The sequence below is a fragment of the Gossypium hirsutum genome, chromosome D05 (assembly GCF_007990345.1).
Source record: "Gossypium hirsutum isolate 1008001.06 chromosome D05, Gossypium_hirsutum_v2.1, whole genome shotgun sequence".
NCBI classification, from domain to species: domain Eukaryota; kingdom Viridiplantae; phylum Streptophyta; class Magnoliopsida; order Malvales; family Malvaceae; genus Gossypium; species Gossypium hirsutum.
This window is the reverse complement of record NC_053441.1, coordinates 30682171-30700561: the sequence shown is the minus strand read 5'-3', so window position 1 is coordinate 30700561 and position 18391 is coordinate 30682171.

Below are 18391 nucleotides of genomic sequence, written 5' to 3'. Positions count from 1 at the left end.
AGTAAATTACCTAATTTTCATGAAGTAATCCAAGTCGATTTTAATTTTTGTATGTTTAAATTGAAATACTTTTTCAGTTTTACTTAAAGCAAGCTAAAGGTTCTCTTTATTTTCATATGCATTATGCCTAATTTTTATAAAACTTTGGAGTGATCTTTCTTTCATGGTAAAATCTAAATTACACAGCGGATAGGAACCATACTTGAAGACAAGCATGGGCTAAGTAGGGTGAATTTGATAATACTCTGGAATGACATATTTTTATGTATTAATTACATATTTATTTTGAGTATGATTCTACCAATTTGAACTATTTATATATATTTTTATTTGTTATAGATTAAATTGAAGGTAAATGAAAATTTGGGGGAAAATATGAATTTAAAGACAAAATGGGACAACTTGCGAAGTAGGGAAAAAGTGGTGCTGAAAATACGAAGTGCGAAAGACTTGGGGCAAAAATTCAAAGAAGAAATTTATTAACAAAAGACTCTATTTAAATTTGAATTTTATTAGGATTATTGTTAAGATTATTATTTAGATTTAATTTCAGCTTTTGTATTTATTTATTTTTATTTATCTTTTAGAATTTAAGTAGGAAAAAACTAGGTTCTTTTAAATACTATAAATAGGGGATGGAGTGATACAAATTGACACTCATCTTTTCTGTAAAAGCTCCCTCTCCCAAAAAGCTTTAGCTTTTTGTTCCTTTTATTTTTCAATAAAATTCCATTTTATTAAACTTATTTATTTCTTCAAAAAGCATGAGCCACTAAACTCATATAGCCAAAAGTTGTCGAGATTCTCCAAAAGGGTTCACAAGGCTTAAAATTCGTACTTAACCTTCTCAACGAGTATTCATCGTTTCTCCGAACTATAGGACTAACGATTTTGTCCATGTCCCTTCAAAAGTGATCTTTTCATCTTGTGCAAAGGCAGCCGCTTTGTATGTTTTGAGAATGTTGCACAGTCGGTTCATTAGCTTATTGCGTTAGTTGTTGTCAAGCCCAACAGACAAAATGGCGTGACATTCGCCATTGAGAAGTGATGATCTAGTGTAAGACGATCCCAAAAAAGTGACAGTTGGCAAGAGTCAGGTTTTTCTATATCGTAAGCCTAAAATCTAAGTAGAGCTGGTGGTCATAGGCGTCCTCTTCCACTATAACTGGCTTATTCTATCCTGAGAAGGATCATCTAAAAGCCTACGATTGAACCCAATGAGGATCGAGATAACCGGAGGCTAGAATCTCTCAATCCAAGAATCTCTTTTCTTGACTCTGTTTATTTTTACAATTTCAATTTCAATTTGCACAATCTCAATTCGTCCTTAATTTTGTTTTTCTTATTTTTTTTAGGTACGCCAGTTTTCTTGGGCACTGTTGTGCCCGGGAACTCAAGAAACAAGAAGTTGTGTAAATCCAGTCTCTGAGGATTTGACCCTACTTCTGTTATACTATTCTTTTCTTTATTTTATAGGGATAGGATATTTTTGGTGCTTTCAACGACGCACCACATATCAATGCTATGATCAATTGATGGATAGCGAGTCCCGTTTGAGCCTTATGAATTCATAGGATACAAATGACATGTTATTAGGGATTTTTTTTAGGTGTTGGTCTTAAATGTCCTACCGATGACTAATGTCCTACATTTGTTACAAATGATCCAAGGCTTGTGTGAGCAGTATCGTGTAGCTTACATTTTGAACCACAACTCATGTGAGTGGGCTCATTTCGCAGCTCGTATAAGCAATTATATAAAGGAAAGGTTATATGTAAAGGCACACTTCATGAGAGCTTCCCAAGTGTCCAATGTAGTTCTAAATGGTTCAACGAGGAAGAAAAGGGAACATAAATGTAGGTATGCAATTGGATTGATTCATGACTTTATGAATGAAAGTATGAACTATTTGAAGTTGTACATATGGTTGATTTCATATTATCATGGAAAATCTACTAACTTGTTAGTTGATGACGTTGGATAGGTATTTCTAAGCCTATGGCATTGGTGTGAAATGTATTTTAAGCTTTGTAATGTATTATTGAAATGGTAAGTTATGCTTTAAGTTTATACAATCTTACTAAGTATTCATTACTTACGTAGTTGTTTTTCCTTGTTTTATAGATCGTCGGAATCTCGATTTGGTTGGAAGCTTGTCGAAGATCTATCACACTATCTAGAAGTCTTTTCGGTAGTTTTTGAGCATTTTGGCCAATGGTTATAATGGCATGTATAGGGTAGTTTAAAATGATGTTTTGATGAACATGTAAATGGTAATTTGGTATGGTTGTGCCTTGATGTTTTTGAATGGTCGTTGGACTTATCATGCTTGTTTAAGTAAGTTCTTATGGTCACTTTTATGTACTTTTATATAAGGCTCCTTTTATGATATGTATGAATGGTTGGAATTGGTCATTGATGGAATGTTTTTTAGTATTTATTTGGTTTCGGTTGATTTACATGAAAAGTAGCATTATTGGCATGTTTTGATGGATGATGTCTTAATATATTGTGGTGCCTTTGAATGACATATCAGTTAGTGGAACTAGGGTCTTGAAATGGCATTTTGATGTGTGTTTTGATGATATATAGGTCTCTTTAAAGTGTGCTTATTTGAGTTGAATGATTGTGCATGAAATGGTTTGGAAATGGCTTGATTTTAGGTGAATTTGGGTCCACACAGCCTGAGACACGGACGTGTGGCTCAACCGTGTAAGACACACGTCTTGGTGACACGTTTATGTGTCATCTAGTGATTTCTTAGGTTGTAAGTCAGTGAGTTACACGACCTAACACACGGCCTGGCACATGGGCAAGTGGGGCAATTTTGAGAGTTACACGGCCTGACACACAGGTGTGTAACACGGCCGTGTAACCCTACTCAGAGAGTTACACGGGTGAGGACACGGGCTGGGACACGGTCATGTGTCCCTAGTTCGATTGTTACACGGCCTGGCCACACGGTCGTGTGATCTATGTTTCCAAAACTGTGACTTTTTCTTAGACTTTTTAAATTAGTCCTGAATCGTTTATAAGGTATTTTTAGGGCCTCTGGGGCTCAATTTAAGGATGAAATGTATGTATATAATTGGTTTATGATTTCTTTATGTTATTGAATGAAGTTAAGTTTAAATGATTCTAATTGTATAGTAATACTCCGTAACCCTATTCCTACAACAGATACAGATTAAAGGTGTTACATTTTGTACTATTTATATTATTGAATTTTTTAATCATATTGAATCTTTATAATTTTTTGATAAAATTGAATTATTGATGATGCCATAAAATATTCGTGTTAAAATTTTATGTTGGTATCAATTCAACATTTTATCTTTTTAATAATTTTTATTAAAAATCATATTTTTTACATTTAATATATTTTTAATTTCAAAATACATAGTGACAAAACTCAGAAGATAATTGAAGCAACTAAGCAAGCAAAAGAACTAACTCATATATAAAAGATTAATAAATAAATTATGAGGGGATGAAAGTTAATAAAAAATTTGATTACAGTGGGCAATATTGATTATGGTGGGTGATAGAGATTACAACGACCTAAAATATTTTTTTTAAATTTAAATTGAACAAATATAATCGATTCGATTCGATTCGAATTCCATCTCACCAACTCGATTTCGAATTGAGTTGGGATGATAAAATAGGATTCGTTAACTCAATTAACTCAAAATTTTTTCATTAGATTCAATTCGATCGAACACTTACCCTTATCTCCATCTCCAAGTTTAAGTGGATTTTAATAGCTCCTCCAGTGTGTCATCATCCCTATCCTGGCCATTCAATTCATCCTATCTTCTTATAAGACTTTCCTTCCGCTTAATCCACTTCCCTTTTAGATGTCTTGCCCAATCTTGCAATCAAACCCGAAGGATCGCCAATCTTTCCAACACATATCTCAAAGTCATATCCCAAATTCTCTTAACATCCTTTTCACAAAAATCCTCTAAAATCCACCAAACTTCAAACCTAAATCTTTTATTTCTCATTCGCATCTCGTATTGGTCTGTTTGAATAAAAAAGGGACAGTGATCAAACAAAGAGTGAGGTAGGTGCCAAACCAAAGACTCAAGGAACAAATTCATCCATCTCATATTCACCACTCCTCTATCCAACCTTTCTGACATGTTCGTTTTTGAAAAATTCCCCATCTCTCATGTAAACCAAGACCTCGAATAACCAATATCCACCAATTGGAAATCTTTTAATGCCATTCGAAAGTCTTTCATGCTTCTCTCCTCCCTCAGTACTCCTCCCATCTTCTCATATGAGTACAATATCTCATTAAATTTGATAAGTTCTAAAAGTAACATATTTTAATCTTATTCTTAATGCATTTTTGGGTGATTATTCGATGTTAATGATGAATTTTATTCTCTTAATCCTTTAAATTCATATTTTTATACTTATGAGAGCATTTGAGAGCAAAAGGAGCGAAAAGCGAGCGAAAACCAGACAATCGATACAAGCTACAGGAGGAATATACCTTGTTTTAGAGTTTTTCTATATTTCTTTTAGTTATACTGTATCATGGTTGTTTTTATTTTCAAGCATGAATTAATTTTCTAAATACTCAGGAGATTATAATGAGTTTCTAAATACATTTTCAAGCATGAACCCTATGATGGATTCTGTCATTTGATTTTTATTTTATACAATAAATACTTAGATATTGTTCTCAATTATGTGTGTTTAATTCTTGGTTTCATATTTCTAGATTATTGATCCATGTTTGATGTGCTTAAATTAGAGGAGGAATATATCTTGTTTTAGAGTAGATCTTGCGTAATTGAGTGGAGTTGTATGCAATCCCAGAAATAGGACAACCTAAATATACTAGATTAGAGTCAAATCAAATAGGGAATTCCATAGCACGAGTTAATGTGATAATAGGGGTTTTAATTAAAAAAATTCAATTAATCAACCTAGAGTCAGTTGCTCTCACTCTCAAAAGAGATATTAGCATAATTTAGGGATTTCTACGGATCAAGATACTACGTAGAGAAATCGCGTAATTTAGATTGATAGTGACAGATGAAATCTACGTGGATTCTTTCCTGGGTATTGTTTCGCTTCTTAGTTATTATTATATTATTTTCGGGTTTTGTTCTTTGTCACGTTCATAGTTAATTAATTTAGTTAATTTTAGTTTTAATCAATCACTTAAATTTGTTGGTTAAATAATAAAAAGATAATAATTACTAGTACTTTTAGTCTTTGTAGGAACGATATCTTTGCTAACCGTAGCTATACTATGAAGTGATAGGTGCATTTGCCTTGGTCAAATTTTTAGTTAGTTTTGTGGACATCAAAAGCCACCACATACAACCCATGAAAATTCATAGTTCCTTCCTGATCGTCTCAATAAATTCCACGATTCCTACCTGTTATGAGCCACAAGATTCCCATAAAACCCTGTCAATCTCCATTTCAGACTATCATCACTTTCACTAATCTCCACATCTATATGATTCTTCGAATAACTCTGCACCTCAATAATATTTCTCATTCCACGTAAGGCTAAGACGACCTCTAGTTCCATCAACCTTAACTAGATCCCATTTTGGAAGCCACATCTCTTTTGAACTCTTTCCATTTCTGTTTCCATTCAACTTTCTCTCCATAAGGAAGACCACACAGGGACTATATATCTTCAGCATGTGTTGAAACCTTCAAATAGCTCTTAGATTCCCCAAACCATGGAAGTTCCAACTTAAGATTTTCATTGCGACCAGTTGGCTTGCCCCTTGGTAGCCGCTGATTACTGTTGGAAGTGAGCCCCTACTTCACTCATTACTAGTCACCAACAAATCCATCAACCCGAAAACGTTGGCACCTATACTTTTCATTTGAGGCCTCTTCTTTACATCCCTATTTTCTATTGGATTCTCCTCCAAATAATGCTTCATATTTTTCCGTTTCATTCCTCTAGAAGACCCAACATGTGCAAAGTTTTCTGCCTTCTAAACTCCCTCCAGATTAAATCCCAAAATAGGATTGACACTCATCCACGAGTCTCTCCTTATCCCATCTCCTAAAACCCACCCACCCTCTGTATGTATCAACCCTATCTTCTAAACCTCACCTTTCTCATCCTCCATCAACCACACACTATTTACCGTAATAGCTCTCTTTGACTATGTCTTTGTAACGACCCATTTTTTAGTGGTGTCAAAAACGGTGGTTTTAGGGCCACAAATTCGATGAGTGAATCTGTAAATATTATTATTTAAGATTTACAAGTCAAATATAGTATTATAATAAATTTTGATTGGATAATTTTTGTTATTTAAATGAATAGTTAAGTTCAAGTGTTTCTTCCAAAAGTCAAGTGGTTTCAGAAAAAAAGGTATCGAGACCTCGTTTCTGTAAACCGAGCTCGTAGATATTTTATTAAATACTTAAGGAGTTATTTTTTAGATATGTAAATAGTTAATTGCAATGTTTGAATAGTTAATTAATTAAAAAGGACTAGATCATAAAGGATGTAAAACTTGATCACTATTGGATTTGAATGATTAAACGGCTTAATTAATATAAGTGGAAGGATTAATATGGTAAATATGCCATTTTTAATTAGTGGGATGATAAGAGAGCTTTTAAATTTTTGTTTTATTCATGTGTAAAGGTTAAAATAATTAAAAATAAGTAATAAAATTAAAGTAAAATAAAAATAAATCATTATCATCTTCTTTAACAAGGTTCTCCACCGAATGTAGAAAGAAAAACCTCCATGGAAATACTTTCAAGGTTCAGCCATCGAAAGGTTCTTGTATGTAAGTCCGTTTTTAACCTATTTCTCGTAATTTTTATGTTTTTGATATCGTTACAACTAGGTTCAGCTAACCCGTACCTTTGTTTTTGAAACTATTAAAGATTGAATTTTGCCATTGTTGAATCTTTGTGATTTTAGATGTTAAATGATGAATTTGAAGTTATTTGTTATTTATAAGTATTTTGTTAAGTGATTTTTGATTAATTTAATGATTAGGGATTAAACTATTGAATATTAAAATTTAATATAAATTTTGTGAAATGAGGAAAAATATGGGACATTATAAGATTAAAGGAAAACCGACTAACATGAATTTCAGTTAAAAATGGTAAATTTGCATGTTTTGGATGTAGGGACTAAATTACATAAAAGACAAAATGTTAGGGTAATTTTGTGAATTGATAATGGAAGGGTTTAATTGCATAAAACTACTTGTTAGAATGTTGGAAATATATTAATTGGGTTGAATTATTATTTAGATCAAGAAACGCCATAATCGGATTTTAAATGGAGGAAAAGCTAATGTTTCAGACTAGTTCTCGACTCCATTTTAGTAACCCTTTCAGTCAAGGTAAATTCGCATTATAAGTTCTCGACTCCGTTTTAGTAACCCTTTCAGTCAAGGTAAATTCGCATTATATGTAATATGTCATATTAAATTTCATTGATATTTGTTTATTTTAATGATTTTGATTTTTGTAATTATTGAATATTGGTTGATGAAAATTAATAATGAAATTGAGTTGAATTGGAGATAGTGTATCGGGCCTTGAGTCCAGCAGGCTTCATGCCGGTGTATTATATCAGGCTTTGAGCCTAGAAAGTTTTATGCCAGTGTATTACATTAGGCTTTGTGCTTAGCAAGCTTCGTGTCAGTGTGTTTTATCAGGCTTTGAGCCTAGCAAGCTTTGTACCGGTGTATTATATCAGGCTTTGTGCATAGCAGGCTTCATACCAGTGTGTTGTATTAGGCTTTAAGCCTTGCAGGCTTCGTATCGGTGTATTATATCAGGCTTTGTACCTAGCAGGCTTTGTGCCGATGTGTTGTATCTAGCCTTGAGCCTAGTAGGTTTTATGCTGGTGTATTGTATCAAGTAAGCTGTACTAAAAATATTATTTCAAGTATTCGATGTTATTCTCTTTGGTTCATTGAGTAACTAAGGGTTAAAACAAAAAGGTATGTAAATGAAATGAACGATGATTTTTGAGTAATGATATGGTCTATGATGAAATGTGCAATTGAAAGGAAAAGTTAGTTTATTGTATGTGTATAGAAATGAACTATGTTATGGAAACATGAAATGGAAAATGTTGGTATATGAATATGAAATGAAAAGGGAACCAATTCAGTAATAAATTAAGGAATTGGGTATTGAACTTCATATTGATATGTTTCATGTTTAATTGGTTGGATACGCTCATTAATACATCTACTAAACTTGTAGTGTGCTGTGACTAGGAAGGAAAAGTGTGCCTAATTTTTAAATGAGCAATGTTTTAACGGTTTAATCATTTATGTTCGGTAAGTCTAAGTTTCTTTATTTGAGCTTACTAGGCATTAGTTGCTTACATAATTGTTTTCTATGTTTTGTAGATCATCGTAAAGCTCGAATGGTTGGAATCAACGTCAGAGCACGATCACACTATCCATCGATCCATTTTGGTAGTTTTTATATTTATGGAAATGGTTATAAATGGCATGTATAGGGTTGAATATTATTTTGGTAACTTGGGATGTTTTGAAATTGTGTCAATCTTTTAGTGTGTTATAATATCCTATGATAATAATTGGTACATGATGATATAAATGTGTTTTGGTTATTAGTGAATGTCTTGTGATTAGGTAACTTTTTGGTATATTGAAGTGTGAATGAAACGGTTGAATGTTAGGTATGTGATCTATGTATGGAATATGAAATGATGGCATTGAGGTTGAATTGTTTAGATGTTTAATTGTGGTACCAATAAGGGTACATTGAATAAGCTTTTGAATTGTGTGATTTTGGCATGTTTGGGTCTTGCTTAGGTGTGTTTTGAGTAAGTAAATTGGTTGGAAAATGGTAGGTTTGTGTCTCAAGTAAGCACATTTGGTAAACTTGAGTTTTAAGGTACATTTTGGGTTCACACAGCCTGGACACGGGCTGTCACACGGCCGTGTGAGACACACGGTCTGGCGAGATGACCGTGTGTCATATGAAAATATCTTAAGTTTCAAGTCAGAGAGTTACACGGCCTAGCACACAGGCGTGTGACACAGTCGTGTGACCCTACTCAATGAGTTATACAGGTGAGGACACGGGCTGGGACACAGCCGTGTGTCCCTTGTTTGAAAATTACACGGTCTAGGGCTTCGCAACTTTTTCCTAAACTTTCTGTTTTGTTTCAAATTAGTCTTGAATTGCCTCAAAGCTATTTTTAGGGCCTCGAGGGCTCGATTTAGGGACATAATGATATGATTGAATGGATTATGATATGTTTAATTTACTTAAATATTATGATGTTAAAGGTCTTTGATTGCACGGTAATGCTTCATAACCCTAATGTAACACTCCTAACCGGTATACGTCGATAAATTAGGGTTATGAAGCGTTATCGGATAAAACGCAACTTAACACAGACATTCAAAAATTTTACTTTAACCTTTTATAACCAGAACATAACTGGTACTTTAACCTTTTACTTTAACCTTTTACTTTAACCTCTCGAATAGGTGGCAAACCCGGTAATTCTTCGGGAAACACATCTGAATACTCACACACTACTGGTACGGATTCAATCTTCTTTTCGGTCACTTTACTATCAAGAAAAAATGCAATGTAAGCTTCACCACATTTTCTCACATACTTCTGAGCCAACATTGAGGATATTATTGCTGGTAAACCATTCAGATCATTAGATTCAATTCATATAATCTCATCATCCTGACACCGTAGATTAATAGTTTTCCGTTTGCAGTTTACTATAGCATCATGCAGAGTCAACCAATCCATACCCAAAATTATATCAAACTCGTCGAATGGCAACAACATCAAATCAGCTGGAAAACAATAATTTCGAATCATCAACGGGCAATTCTTGCACACTTTGTTAACCAAAACACTCCAGCCCAGGGGGTTTGATACTTTAATTTCAAACTCAGTAGACTCAACAGGTAGAGTCTTATTGAATACTAAAGTCTCACACATATAAGAATGAGTTGAATCAGGATCAATCAATGCAGTAACATTAGTATCATAAAGAGTGAAAGTACCAGTAATAACATCTAGAGAAGAAGCCTCCTCTCGAGCACGGATGGCATATGCTCTGGCAGGTGCACGAGCCTCAGATCGAACTGTCGTGTCCTTTGTCCCTCTCTGACTACCACTAACATTACTCGTATGCCTGGGTGATTTATCTCGTACTGACACATTACTCGGTCTGCTACTCTATATAGTATTTTGCTTGGCCACCATCGGACACTCTCGAATAAAATGATCCTTTGATCCACACTTAAAGCAAAACCGATCATGAAATCTGCAATCTCCTGGATGCCATTTACCACAATGCATGCACTCTGATCTATTTTGTCGAACATTACCCACACTAGCAACTGAAGTAGCTCGTGAACTCACAGGGGGTTGATCTCGATCATGTTTAGGAAATCCTACAGTAGCTTTGGATCGGCTATGATCCTCTTTGAATTTCCTTGAAGTCGACTGGAACGATTTACTAAATGATCTTTTACGGGAATCTCGAGCTTCATAGTCAGCTTTTCTCTTCTCTTTCCCGAGCTCCTTGGCTTTACAAGCTCGTTCAACAAGTACTACGAACTCTTTTATCTCAAGTATGCCAACTAACAGTTTAATATCTTCATTCAACCCATCTTCAAATCTTTTACACATAATAGCTTCAGTCGAAACACACTCTCGAGCATATCTACTGAGTCTCACAAATTTCCTCTCATATTCTGTCACTGTTATCCGACCCTGTTTGAATTCAAGAAATTCCTTATGTTTCTGATCAATGAATCTCTGACTAATGTATTTTTTACGGAACTCAGTCTAAAAGAATTCCCAGGTCACTCGTTCATTTGGAACCACCGATACTAGTGTATTCCACCAATGATATGCAGTGTCCCGTAGCAAAGATATGACACATTTCAAGCACTCATCAGGGTTGCAAGATAACTCATCAAACACACGAATAGTATTATCGAGCCAGAATTCAGCTCGCTCAGCATCATCATCATCAGTGGCTCTGAACTCTTCGGCCCCGTGTTTTTGAATTTTATCAACAGGAGGCTTAAGTAATCTCATCGGATCACTCACTTGAGGTATAACAGGAACCGAAGATGGATTAATCAGGGGTGGAGGTTGTTGTGCAGCCGGATTAGTCCGAATATATTGAGTAAACCAGTCGTTCATCATCTGGTAGAAAGCTTGTTTAGCCTCTCCCTCCTGGTTACTCAAAGTTGGTCTAGAATCTACCGGCTCTGTCCCTTGCACGGGAGCAGGCACTATACTTTCAACATCATCAGCTACTACTCGATCGGGATCCATTATTATATGAAAACACATTTTTATAGATGTCAGAAGTCATCACACTATCTCAGTATAAATTATGGCATGTATAGCTAGACTCATACACGCTACGTTAGTCCTAGAATCGACTAAACCGTAGCTCTGATACCAATAAAATGTAACACTCCTAACCGGTATACGTCGATAAATTAGGGTTACGAAGCGTTATCGGATAAAACGCAACTTAACACAGACATTCAAAAATTTTACTTTAACCTTTTATAACCAAAACATAACATTTTAGTTCAGTTAAACCGTAAGAAAAATAAGCTAGTATCATTTGGCTATTAATTACATATATATACAATACATTAAAGTACGACTCCCAAAATATTATTTAGTCTATACATGCCATAAGTTAAAATTTAAACGTTTTAATACCGAGATAGTAGATAGAGTGATGATCTTCGCTAACGATCCCCGAGTCTGCAGCTTGGTTTTTATCTATAAAACAAATGGATAAAAACAATCGAAGTAAGCTTTTATAGCTTAATAAGTTTATAACATATCTAAAATACATATAAACGAACATATGTATAAACATTATATGCTTATAATCAAATTACAGACATAATCATTAATTATATATACTGATTTCTAATATACTTATCATTTGCATTTCATCGAATGCATATATATGATCCTTCAAATACATATGTCAAAAACTTATATTTTTACTTATCAACTACATAAACCAAATGCACAACTATACTTATAATCCACATATGCCGAATGCGTATAAGTATATTCAACAGTTTTCATAACAACCAATATATGTGCCTACTCATTAAACATAGAGATCCAAACCTTTATATGCTCATCAAATACATATAGACAAATGGTCATGTAATTATCCATTATATATATATATATATATATCCCATAATCATTTATATATATATATCAAATGCATATAATCACTTAATTTAACATATTCACCAGCACTTAGCCTGCTAGGCTTATAGCCTGATTCCAATCACCGGCACTTAGCCTGCTAGGTTTATAACCTGATTCAGATCACCGGCACTTAGCCTGCTAGGTTTATAACCTGATTCAGTTCACCGGCACTTAGCCTGCTAGGTTTATAACCTGATTCAAATCACCGGCTCTTAGCCTGTTAGGTTTATAACCTGATTCAGATCACCGGCTCTTAGCCTGCTAGACTTAAAGTCCAAATTATTTCACTGGCCTTAAGCCTGCTAGGTTTTAAACCTGAAAATTTCAATTTCACATATACAAAATACTCCTCAAGTAATTCATTAAATAAAACACATAATTATAAAAGATCATATTCAAACCTAAGAGAATTTATAAATTCCTATCTTCAATTCAATTCAAATTTCTATAAATTGTATGCGCACACATATATTCCTATACCTTACTACTTAACTAATTTCAATATAAGAATTTTACATATATATATATTCACCTATTCGAAACTAACTATACATGTATATTTGACCTATTCAAATGTATACATATATGTTTCAACTCACATTTAAACACTTATTCAAAATTTACCTATGCATATGCAATATACACACTTTTAATCCATCCCAAAAGTTATACATGAATGTACATGTATATGTTCGATTCTTATGTTTACATTTACATTTCTCATATCATCAAATATTTTCAAATAAAAACATAAACATATAGATATATATTTAAATATCCAAACAATGTATATATATATTTATCTATATACCATTCGTAACTATATTTAATTCCAAAACTTATATAGGCATATATCCATTTAGCCAAACATAAGCTTATACACAATTTCTATCCATATTTCAAATCTATTCAACCAAAGTATACTTGATTATAAATCAATAATAATTCAATATAGATTCGTACACACATTTGTATACTAATTTAGTTCTATTTATAAGCTAGTAGACTTACCTCAGACGATGGAAAATCGAAGTCGGACGATTAGTCGACTATTTTGGCTTTTCCCCGATCTAACTCTGATTTCTTTGGTTCTCAATCTAAATATATTCAAAATGAGATAATTTATTTATTAACACATTCAATTTAGTCCAAAAACACATAATTTGGAAAATTACTATTTTGCCCCTAATATTTACACTTTTTGCAATTTACTCCCTATTGCATAAAACACAAATTACACAAAATTTGCCCATACCACACAAGGGCCGAATATTCATGGTTCTCATACAAGTCCACACATTTTATTTATTTCACAATTTAGCCCTATTTACTCAATTTCACTAAAAATTCGAAGACAAAACATTTTAATCTAACACATATATTTCATATTTCATCAACTAACATCACATATCACAAGTTATCATCAATGGAAAAACACAAAATAATCAACAATTTCAAAAACTCAAGCATGGGTCTTGTAGTATACAAAGCAACGATCTCAAAAACATAAAAATTTTCAAAAACCGAAACCAAAACACACCTTAATTTTCAATGGGAATTGCCGAAACCCTAAAAGCCATTGATGAATTCTCCCAAGCTTAACATTCGGCCAAGGTAAGAATGTTTTTTTTTTTTTTTTTGCTTTCTTTACTTATTTTTAATTATATGACATAATTTAATAAATTACTAAATTAACCTTATATAATAAATATATAAAACATATATATAAAGGACAATGTTGTCATATGTCACCCACTAACTATATTTTTGGTCTAATTACACCTTTAGACCTCTCACTTAAAAAGATAACAACAAATAGACACTTTCATATTTAACCATTAAATTTTTATTTTATGCGATTTAATCCTTTTATTTAATCGGACACTCAAACGACGAAATTAAAACACGAAAATTTCACACAATTAAATTCACACATAATAAACACACAAAATAATATTAAAATATTTTTTTGACTCGGACTTGTGGTCCCGAAACCACTATGTCCAATTAGAGTCGAAATTGGGCTGTTACACCTAATCTGGTAACGGGGACGAGTTAGGGGTGTTTCAACCTTCAGGGATATATCCCACCTAAGTTCCATCACTTTCAACTCATGACTAAGCCTACTCGGGCAAAAATTGTCATTATGATCCAAATGCCCACACAAGGAGCAAAACAGAGTTAATCTCTCATACTTAAAATTCACATAAGTAAACTTTAGTGATGAGATCATAATTTTCTTTCTCCGCTTCAAAGGCCTCCTAATATCCACTTGGACCCATCGCCTCCTCTTCCCCATCATCAATATTCAAACCTGCCATCTCCTCCTCCATAGTCATGGTATTCCCAAATAAAACTCTTATCAAAACTCACACCGCCTAATACTTGTCCCCAAAATGAAAGAAAAGCCAAAAAATCAAAATCAATAAAAACCAAATGGATGAGAAACGTGCTACCTTGAGCAGACACAGAGTGCTACATAGAGCAAACTTTAGAAGGCGGAATAAACAATGTTTTTAACTCTTAAATCCATATTTGATTACTTTAATAGAGAAAATATTTTATTTAATGGAAGAGCTTATTTGGTCAACCTTTCTAATATTAGTATGGATTAAAGATTCATCTGGAGAGTTAGAAATAAAATTAGAAGTGTTAGTGGGAAAGGTCAAAGTCGGCGGAAGTCTTTGATTGCCTTGTCTCCGAGATTCTGAGTTCAGCAATGTCATCCCTACCTCATAGCGAAACTAATTCAATGTCAACTTTGGGCCAATATTCATTAGCCATCCAAAGATTAGGAAGACAAATCTAGAGATTATAAAAGTTTTTTAGAAATATGTAAACCATAAATATGTAAATTTTTAGATCGAAATTAAAGTATTTATCGTTGACAATAATAATATTGTTGTGTTTAAATATGTAAACACGTTGGTGGACGTGTTTGGTGTCTTTATGCATTAGGTGTTCAAGTTTACCGACTCAAAAATGTGTTTTTAGGTTTTTATTAATATAATTTTATTGATTGAAAAATATTGGAGGTTTTCATGAATATATGTAATTTCTTTTATGAAATATAAATAAGTGTAATTGAATTAAAACTTTTATTATATATAATTATATTAAATCAAAATTTATATATAATTTTAAGGTTAATTTCATTAAAACTAGTAAAATAAGCCTGAGCTCGAAAAAAGTTCGTTCCAATCCGAGTCTATAATGATCTCAGCTCGAGAAAGCCTGAGTTCATAATTAATTTGAGTCTGAAAAAAGTCCAAGCCTAAGAAAATTCTAGCTTGATAGAACCCGAGCTCGAGAAAGCCTAAGCCCATAATAGACTCAAGCCCAAGACCGATCTGGCCTAAGCCCAAGATAAATCCAACTCAAAATCCAAAAAAGTTGAATTTTATAACTGAATAACCATAATAGACATTAATAATTAATATGATTTTATGATGTTATTTAAAATATAAATAAATTATCATTCTTTATTTTTTTTAAATGTATTCATAAGTATTGCCTATTTATATTAAAATTTTATTAACTGGAAAAGTAATTAATAATAATTTTTTGTTAAATTATAAAGTGAAATAAATTTTTAAAAAAATTAATTAAATATAAAATATTTTTAATACTATAATTATATATGTGTAATAAATATATAAAATTAATAATTAGTAAAATCTATAAAATTAAACTTTAATGATAATATAATAATATATTATATAACTATTACCGAAACTGATTACCTAGTTTGACCTTAAACCGATATACTAAATTAGTATATTACTAATACATAAAAGAAAATTATAATATATAACTATTACTAAAAATATTAATACATACATAAGTATTATAATATAGATTATAATAAAAGATATAATATTACATGATATTATAATGTTTAATTATCGTTGCATATATATATATAAACTATTAATATAATATATTATATGATATAGCCTTATATAATATAGTAGGAGGATTAACTTTCAAATGTATGAAAAATATAAGGACTTAGAGCATATTTCAACCAGTATAATAACAAGCAATATAATAATTAATATATAATGTACTACTATTATATATAACTATAATTATATTATAGATTCTAATAAAATATATAGTATTACGTGATATTATAATGTTTAATTATTGATGCATATATATGAATTATTAATATATTATATACCATATAATATGATATAGCATTATATAATATAGTAGGAGGGCTAACTTTCAAAAATATAAAAAGTATAGGGACTTAGAGTATATTTCAACTAGTATAATAAACAATAATATATGAAAATAATTAATATATTATGTATTACTCTACTAATATAGCATGTTGTTGCGGAAAGGATCGTTTCGAGAACTCCGATATGACTACAATTTAAATTGACCGGAACGATAAATAAAGTGAACACAAGGATTTACGTGGTTCGGCTTTAATGCCTACGTCCACGGGCAGAGGCGAAAAGAAATTTCACTATAACAAGATGAAGATTACAAGTGTTTTACACTCAAGACACAACCCGAGAACCTCACAACTCTCAACCCCTATAGAAAACCCGAAAGCTAAAATCCTAGCTTTCAAAGAACAAGCTTTGCTCTCTCTTGGTTTGGGATGATTAATATGGCTAATGAACCTCTCTATTTATAAGAGAGTTCAAGGACATAATTGTCCAAAACTTTGGCAAAGATTTGTGGTTGAAAATGGACACCAACAACCATCCACTAATCCACTACCACCAACAACCCACTACCAACAACAACAATCCACTACCAATTTTAAGCCATTTCTTAACAAATCTCCACCTTGGCTTGAAATTTACCAAGCTGAACATCATAGTGAATTCCTCGAACTGGATCACCTCTTCCAAACGCCTCTCTGGCGCTAATCAATCCCGAATACCTATCAAGTCCAAGCAATGCTTGAACTTATATGCAGGGATCACCTTAGTTAACATATCTGCAGGATTCTTCTCGGTAGCAACCTTGCTGATAACAATGTCACCTTGCGTAACATGTTCCCGAACAAAATGATATCTGACATCAATGTGTTTGGTCCGTTCATGAAACATCTGATTTTTAGTCAGATGTATGGCACTCTGGCTATCGCAAAATACAACAGTGAAATCCTGTTGTAAACCCAAACTGCTTACTAGACCTTTCATCCACAATGCTTCTTTCACTGCTTCTGCTAACGCCATATATTCCGCCTCAGTCGTAGATAAGGCTACGGTAGACTGTAACACAGCTTTCCAACTAATGGCTCCTCCAGAATAAGTGAAAACATAACCCGTCAGAGATCTTCTTTTGTCCAGATCTCCAGCATAATCAGAGTCCACATAGCCCGTGACACTGCTAGTGCAGTCACTCTGATCATATACCAAGCATAAATCTGCAGAACCTCTCAAGTACCTGAGAATCCATTTCACGGCCTGCCAGTGTTCCTTGCCAGGACAACTCATGTATCTGCTGACCACACTAACTGCATGTGAAATGTCTGGACGAGTGCAAACCATTGCATACATCACGCTTCCAACTGCACTCGAGTATGGAATGTGAGACATTTGCTGCTTTTCTTCATCAGATTGTGGTGACAACTCTGCAGAGAGTTTGAAATGTGGTGCCAACGGAGTACTCACAGTTTTCGCTTTATCCATGCCGAAGCGTTGAAGAACCTTTTCAATGTAGTTCTTCTGCGACACACGAAGCTTGCCCGCCTTGCGATCTCTGTGAATATCCATGCCCAAAATTTTCTTGGCAGCACCCAGATCCTTCATCTCGAACTCACCACTCAACTGCGACTTTAACTTGTTGATTTCCGACATGTTTTTGGAAGCAATTAACATGTCATCAACATACAGCAACAAATAAATGTGCGAACCATCTGAGAGCTTCCGATGATAGACACAAGCATCATAGTCACATCTTGTGTAACCATGCTGAATCATGAAGCTATCAAACCGCTTGTACCACTGCCTTGGGGATTGTTTCAATCCATATAAAGACTTCTTTAATAGACAGACATGGTCTTCTTTACCAGGAACTGTAAAACCCTCTGGTTGACGCATGTAGATTGTTTCCTCGAGCTCACCATGCAAGAACGCCGTTTTTACGTCAAGCTGCTCAAGTTCTA